An 8,634-nucleotide genomic window follows, 5' to 3' on the forward strand; every position below is an offset into this window, starting at 1 on the left:
TTTGGTCTAATGAGGTCAGTAGGGCACCTAATGTGATGATCATTTTGCCTCAAAGAGGGCCTGCCAATAGCGAGGGTCATACAGTTAAGTAGTTAGGATATATCCCCATTCTTCTGACTCCAAATCCTGTAATCTTTCCTCATCATTGTCAACCCTAGCAGTACGGTACAGTGAGCGAAAGACATACTGACTCACAGGAGTTATAGGACTTAGGGTCAAATACCAGCAGGGACACTTATATCCTGTATAAATTTAGGTGAGTCCCTAAAACTCTGTGGGCCTGGCTCCTCATGTATGAAATGAGGGTCTTGATGGCCTCCAAGGTTCATTTTAGCTGTTCATAGCTGAGTCCATGGCATGAGTTTCAGGTTACACACACACACACACACACACACACACACAAAAGACTTCAGCATTATTTCGGTAGCCCTGAGTTTCACGGATGCTCCCTCCCTCCTGGGCTAATCTCAAACCTTCCTTGCTTTGTCACCTCTTCTGATTCTTCTGCACATCTCTCTGAGTCTTTTAACAAGGGTCTACCCAACATGCTGAAAACCTTTCCTAGGCTCCATTCATACTTGGTGGGTCCTAGTACAACATGGCAGCTGGTGGCTGTCTATCTGTCATCTCTCGGGGGACCAGGACCATCCCCCTCCCCATCCTGATATACAGAGGGCAAAGAACAACATTATCTCTGTGGTCACATGGACCAAAGAATCTTGTATGATCCAAATCTGTGCCTTGCTAGCACAGTACCTGGCACATGATAGGTACTTGATAAATGTTTGTGAATCTGATGACCTGAAAGAAAAAAAATGTTCTATGAAGATTTGAAAAAAATAATTCATGAGAAAACAGTATTTTTAAAATGATTTCAATGCCTTGATTTAATGAGGTAGGACTGCTATAGATATTACTGCCACTGGAAATGAATGGAGAATATTATTTTTTTAATGTGTTGAGTGTGCAGCATTTCAAGTGGATACCATTTGTATGCTTAAATCACTGCATTCTAAGACATATATGCTGTATAATAAAATTAAAAAGCACAGAAGAAGAGACCTGAAGAAGGTCCAGAAGGGGACACAGACAAGGGCAAGGTTACAGATACCATGGTCAATGACAGATACTAGGCAAAAATAAGCAGCAAGTGATAGCTTGGTCTCATATTCTCTTTTTCTGCTCTTTGTAAACGGAAATGTCCATGTTTACAATGATGGCCAAGTTCATAAAAATGTTTAGAAATAATAACCCACAAACAATAAACACAGCATAATATTTTACACTTCATAGGATCTGTAGTAGCCAAACATCTGCAAACATCTGCCTGTCCCTTGATCATATTTACATCATGGCTAACCTTAATATGTGAGATCACGCTCATCAAGATTTTACAAATATATCAAAGTGGCCCCCTGGAGCTGTAGTGTCTTCTCAGTTCTGTGTGCATGCACACGCTTGTGCACACATGACAGTATCATTGGTCATTGCTTACATTTGTTTAGAAACACGCCACCCTTTATGCTAGCTTAAAAAAATCAAACCCTGGGTACTTTCGAAACTGGGTCCCCTCTTTGGATTTTCTCTAAATATGTTCGAGAAAGCCCTCCATGATATTTTTGTGGAAGAGCTGGGGAGATGTGTGCTAGAAGAGGGTAGAGTTCATTGGATCCGATTATTGGTTGAATGTCTAAACCCAAAGAGTAGTCACTAACAGATGAAATTTAATAGAGTAATAAAGGTAAAATACTACACCTGGTTTTCAAAAGAATCCATTCCACACACACACACATTAAAGGACACATGGCTAGACAGAAGTTTGAAAAAAGATCAGGGGTTTTAGCAAAACTGTAGGGTCAGTAGGTGCTAATGGTGCAATACGGCAGCTGCTAAGAAGGCTAATGGAAGCTAAGGCTGCATTAAGAGAGGCCCAGGATCCAGGAGGAGGGAGGCCCCAACTGCTCCCATCATTCCCGGAGGCACATCACTGCAGTCAGTCCTGGTCAGAGTTTATGGCAGAAAATGGCGAGCTGGAGAGGATCCAGGGGAGGGCAATGATAGTGGGGAGGGGGAAAGCATACATGCCATGGAGAACCTAGGAGAAGAAAGCGAGAAACAGATGAGAGGAAAGACGTCTCCAAGTATCTGAAAGAATGGCATGCACAAAGCAGATTCGACTTGTCCTTGTGGGCCCCAGAGGGTAAAACCAGGAGCTATGTGGGGGGTGAAATAGATAAATCTGGGACTTTTCCCCAATGGACTGGGTCGGGGGTGGAGCCAAGATGATAGAAGGGCAAGAAGTGCAGCAAGCTCCTTCTAACAGATCTAGACAATGCACTGGACTGAATCATGATGGAGAAAAAAGAAAGAAACCCCAGGGATTGGTCCATCTGGCCCAGCCCAGGTCAGCACAGGGAGATAGACAGAGAGGTCTATGCACACTGGGGTAAGGCCTGGCCATGAGGTCACTGCGTAGAGCATTCTGGCACGGAGAGAGGCTCTGCACCAGGGCAAGAGGAGGTCTCAGATCCTGCAGAGAGAGGTATACACTATGCCAACTGGGTGCCAACTGGTAATTCTATCACTCATAACCCAGTTCTGGGTCATAGATCCAGGGCAGAGAGAAGAGGGGATTTGTATCTGGGTAGTAGTCCTGGGGTCATGGAAGGGTCACGGGCTATAGGAAGGAAAAAATTCAGTAGAAAGCAGCACCCCAGGAGTAGACCAGGGTTCTTAGTTCCCACTTCAAACCCAGACTGGAGCCTGTAGAAGAAATGCCAGGGGAAGAATCCCAGATCTAAAGGAAAACTACGATCCTATTGCTTTGCATATGTAGAGTGTGTGTGTGTGTGTGTGTGTGTGTGGGTGCGCACGCGCATGCATTTGTATGTACATATCAGTCCTTTTTTATTTCTGAGCTTCTGACTTTACAGAAGTCATTACTATATCCCTGGGAAAGAATCTCTCTCTCTCTCTCTCCCTCTCTCTCTCTCCCTTTATCTCTTCACTTAGCCTCTTTTTCTGTGTTAATTTCCCCATTTAGAATCTAAGCTCCTTGAGAGCAGTGATTGTCTGGCACATGATAAACACTTAATGTTTCTTGCCTTGCCTGAATCTGCTCTTATATGACCAGTGAATTATTATTATAGATTTTACCTTATTGTTAAGTCAATGGCTATGTTTAAGATCATTATGTCATCATTATGGATGTTGAGGTTTCTTCAAATGGAAGCTCCCCAGTGGGTGCTTGAAAGCTAGAGTGGGGAGTAGGGGGAGTTAACCTTAGGACTCTGAGAGTTTGAGTAGGCATGTAATGGTGGGCCTTCTCTGGGTGCTTGGACTAGCTAGGGAGATGGCAGGCTGAGGTGAATGAACAAGCCTGGAGGGGGTGTGGGGGTATGCACGGCAGAGGGGTTATGTGAGTATAAGTAAAATTCATGCAAAATAATACAAAGTTTTGAGAGAGCGACTACTACCAGCTGGGAATTCAGAAAAAGCTTCTTGTTGAAGGTTTCCCTTGAGTTTGACATTGAAGAAAATCTTCACATATGAGAGGCAGCAGTCAAGAGGGACAGCAACCATGGGGGCCTGGGGCACAGCCGGTACAAAAACATGGAGGTGGGAGATGAGTCTTTATTGGTATGGGATGCCAAGGAGGCCAGTGTGGCTGGATCTCAGGGTATGAGGATGTGATGAATGTGTAAGACAGGGTGTGGGCTTTATATCTCACATCAAGGTTCTGGAATAGGGAGTCACTCTGAAGCAGACTAACCTTCCCTCACACAGCACCCTCCTCAGATGGCCCTCTGAGGCCAAGATCCCCTCTGGATACAGCCACGAAGTGGAGTGTGTTTCTCAGCATTTCCTGGGGAAAAGAATGCTCCAGACATTGCCTTTCCAGGTCTGCAGTCAGGAAGACCTGAGTTCCAGTTCAGCCTCAGATGCTTACTAGCTGTATGACCCTAGGCAAGTCACTCAGCCTTTGCCTGCCTCAGTTTCCTCCACTCTCTCCACTGCACTAAGCAGCTTCTTTCTCCTCCTCCTCCTCCTCCTCTTCCTCCTCCTCCCCCTCCTCCTCCTCCTTCTTCTTCTCATCTTCTTCCTCCTCCTCCTCCTCCTTTTTATTATTATTGTTATCAACAACAGGTAAAAGAGCCTTTGTGGAATTTTTTTTTAAATACTGGAACCTTTTGTACTGCAGGTGGAGCAGGCTTGAGGATGCAGCTTAGCTGATTCCAATTTTGTGGGCAACATCTGAAGCCTGCTAGTACAGGCAGGACAGACAGAGGCCTTCTTCCCCGTGTCAGGCCAGAGCATTGCTGGCCTGGGCTCCATACACATCATGCAGCTTCTTTACCACCTGCTTGATCTGATGGCCCCGACATCCACTATGAAGACAAAGGTGTTGTCACCCCCAGTATTCTTCATAGGTGACTCAGCAGTCAGGGGAAGCTCAACAGTGTCAGAGGGGGGTTTCCTCTGGGGGCACTTTTCCCAGAGTATTGGGCTGCCTTCAAAGTCTTGGTGTTTGGGGTTGCTGGATGTTTGGATCTTCTTTTTGTGGCTACAGACACCCTTCAACACTGCCTGTTTGGCCTTCAAAGCCTTGGACTTGGCTTCTGTCTTAGGGGGGGACAACCTCTCCCTTCTTAGCCTAAGGCTCCTCATCTAGCTGTCTCTCAGTTTCCCTATCTGTCAAGTGGGAGCCAATGCCCTCTATTCTATTCCCAAGAAAGGATATTTGTGAAGCTGGGAAGCCCCGAACCCTCATAAAGAAATGCCTTGTTCTTTTCTCAGGCAGTTCCACCCCTCACCCGACAAAGGTAAGCTTCAGACCTGCCATACTATGGAGGTTCCCCACTGGGTACTGAGGAGGCAGAAGCAGGACTGAAGCAGTCCCTGTTTTCGGGGAGCTCACATTTCATGGGAGGAATCTGCTATAGCCCAGAGAATTACCTGGTGATCCGAGGAGGGCAGATATGCTCAGAGCTGGGGGAGTCAAGGGGAGGTGCCGAAGTGGACAGTGGAGACATTGGCTGCTATTTACAGGACGGGCTGCAGCAGATTCTGAAGTCCACCACTAAAGACTGAGCCCCCGTGATTTTTCTTTGGATGGCCTTGGGATTACCTTGGTATAGGGGACTCTCTATCCACAGGACAGCCTGTCTGCAGTGTCTAGACTGGGTGAACTGCCTGGGGACACTTAGGAAGCTTATCCAGGGACATTTAGCTGGGAGGCTCCGACCCTGGGCTTTCTTAATCCAAGGCCTGCTCTCTATCCACTAGGTTGCAGTTATCTAATTAATTGTTGAAGACAAATTAAAAAAGGAAAAAAAAATATTTTGTTTTCACTTCTGGCCTTGAAGAAGTCATCAGACCCATGAGGTCAGTCTTGAGAACCCCTTACACAGACAGGAGCAAGGTCAATGTTGCACCTGGCCCGGGGCCCCCAGCAGAAGGACCCCATCCCACCACAGCCACCTTTGGGTCTGGGAGGAAGGATACCTTAGGATGGGGCTGGCGTCGTACTATGCTGGCCAACGGAGAAATGAATAATGACTTTGCTCCCAGACCAGCAGCCTCAGCCCAAGTGCCCCTGAGGTCAGGCCAGGAAGGAGGAGTATTCACTGAGAGTCACCTGCAGGCCAGAAGGGCCTCGATAGCCCCCTGCTGCCTTTTCTCATTCAGAGCCTCCCCTCCGTTGTTCGGAGACACCCCCTCTCCAGACCCAACCCAGGCAGATTAGCCAGATGCCGTCTGTCCAGACCAATCACGAGTGCCCCCCATCCAGTGAGCTCAAGCCTCCCTAGCCCGTTCCCTGAAAACCTGGGACCAAAGTGAACAGTGACGTTTCCCTTTCCTGGCTCCAGGCTCTCCGATGTTCCCACACCCCAAACACGCTCGCCTTTCTTGGCGCTCGGCCCTTCTTTCCGGTGCTTAGGTTCAAAACCGCTGCTGAGCTCGCAGGTGGCTTGTGTCGGCCCACAGCTCATATACCTGACAGATTCTGTGTCTGCCCATTAATATTCCCTGATGCGTCCGCCTAAAGCTTTCCCAGACACCCTTATGGCTGAAGAAGCCCAGAACCAGTGGAGAGTGGTAACTAACCCACCCTGGAATGACTCATCAGGCAGGAGAACACAGCACCCAGAATTTCACGGGGCTTCTGGGCTTGAGGAGCTGCGTGAACTGGTTGGTTGTGAGATCCTGCGGCACACAGGGCAAAACTGTGTTTGGCCACCTCTGCCACAATCAGTAGTGACAAAATATCCAAAGAGTCTAGGACCCAGGACCAGGAAGCAATCTCTGACCCTGACCTGTCCAAACCACTGTCCCCCTCCCAGAGGCCATTGTGGCCCAGCGCATCTGAGAAAGGGTGGAGTCCATCATTCCCTCCAGTCCTGCCATACAGGAGAGAAATTATTGGAGTACAGTAAATGAAGAGTAAGAGAAGTCAGTCCTTTTTCCTGGGAAGATCAGGGGAGACAGACAACAGATTTGTCCTCAAGGGGACTAGTGGTTAGTACGGTGCTGGGCATATTATAGGTGCTTAATAAATGCTCACTGACTGATTGACCAGATAGGTAAGTAAAAAATTCGCAATCCTTAGACTGTCACCCCTGAACTGGCAATTCTCTTCCCTCCCTTTCCTGACCCCTTGGTGAAGTAGGTAAACTCTTACATTCTCATCTTCCCTCAAATCCTGTGACCCCAAGATCCCTTGGCAACCACACCTTTTCCAACATCAGTATCTTGGCTCCTGTTTGCCTGTCACTAAACAGAGTTAGAAGAAAATCACAAAACCAACTGATTGAATCAATTATGAGGTTTTCTTTTAAAATCCAATCTCAAGAGAGCCCTCACTGCAGCAAGCATTTCTACTGATTGATTCATTAGCCCATGATCCACAGTGTTTCTCCTCAAACCTCTCCTTTCTCCAAACTCTCATGTCCTTATAACTTCACCAAAAAATCGAGACCATTCAGAGAAAGATAGAAAGAGGGACAGAGACAGAGAGACAAGGCAGAGGGAGAAAGCTCTCTCCTTTTTCTCCCCATTCTTACCTCCAGCCTCCATCCAAAGCTACCAAAATAATCCACCTACTGCACAGTTTGACCATGGGACTCCATGCTCACAATGTCCATAATATTCCAAGCTCGCACCTGCATTCAGGGGCTCCCCAGCCTGCTTCCCATCTACCTTTCTGTTTCTCATAACTCTGTTGGGCCATTGAGTCATAAATTATACTATCGATCAAACAGGTACAGGTATAATCAAAGCTGTCTGGTGATAGATAGAAATGTTTTTAAAAACTGATTAGGTGAACAAGGCCCAGAATCAAATTTATTTTATTATGATCCCAGGATCACAGAACACTGGAAAAAGAATTCATAATTCAAGAGAAAGTTTTGGGAAAGTTGGATAGCAGTTTGGTTAAAAAAAATGGGAGCAGATCCAACTCTCACACTGCTCATAATAATAAATTCCAAGTGGAACAGTGGTCTACGTACATTTAGAAGAAGAAGAAAAAAAGCTCCTTGTTAAGGGGGAAAAAAGAAATCATGACATTCTATCTTTTGCAGCTGTGGAGAAATGAGGTCTTAACAATCCAAGATTTAAAAGAAGTATCAATGCCCGAGTAAGGTGATTCCATTATACTCAAGGATCCAAATGGCATTGTGGTCTGCTGAACTTGAATGTTCCCTCTTATGAGGCAGATCACAGCCTCCCATGCTTCCTTGTCTGTGATCCCTCTCCATTCACCAGAATGGACCTGGGATGCACATGACAGGGTCCACTGGGGCAGCTCAGTTCTCTTACCCTGTGACCAGCTCATCATCTCTACCACCCCTCCAGCACATATAATGTCTTTTAAACTGGTTTTTGTGGTTATTGACCTGCCCCCACCACATGTCTTCCTCACCTCAAAGGGTCCAACCTCTCTATGGTGAGGAGTCCTCTGGCTTCAGAGCCAGGACTCTCACTGGGTAAGCTGGGTTCCCTCAGTTAGTTAAGTTAACCATGAGTTCCATGCCCCAGGTGCCTGTTGGGAGCTAATGAAAATGATTGGCTGGGAAAAAAGGCCTGGACAGAGTCTCTGTTGTGGGAAAAGTTCATTGTCTACTGACTTTTTCATATGCAATTGGCCTACTCAAAGTTTCTGGCCCCTTCCAAGGGATGGAATGCTTCATTTACGATGGAAAGAACTTCACCTTTAATTTAATTGTCTGTCTCTGTGTCTCTCTCTCTCTTTAGAATAATTTCTGTATGAGGGGATTGACTAAAGGAGTAGCTTTGTTAAAAGGGCAAACATTCTTCCTTCCCTTTACAATGTCAAGGTGCCTGCCCAGGCCCATCTTAGAGGACAAAGATGGAGCCTGATTGGTCTCCAGTGACTGGGGCTGTGTCTAAGATCACTTGTTGTCTGGGCCATAGGATGACAGAGTCTGGTCTAAGGAACCACCCTTCTGTGCTAGACACTGATAGAAAGCTGGCAGACACCCCACTTTTTCAATCATTCCCCTCCTTTTGTCTGTCTTTTGGAGAAAGGACAGAAGAGGAGGAAATGTCTCACTTCTCTACCATCTTCCCCTCCCCAACCTACCTCTCACTTCCAAGTAGTTAACGGTAAAT

Source organism: Trichosurus vulpecula, chromosome 3, assembly GCF_011100635.1.
Source record: "Trichosurus vulpecula isolate mTriVul1 chromosome 3, mTriVul1.pri, whole genome shotgun sequence".
NCBI classification, from domain to species: domain Eukaryota; kingdom Metazoa; phylum Chordata; class Mammalia; order Diprotodontia; family Phalangeridae; genus Trichosurus; species Trichosurus vulpecula.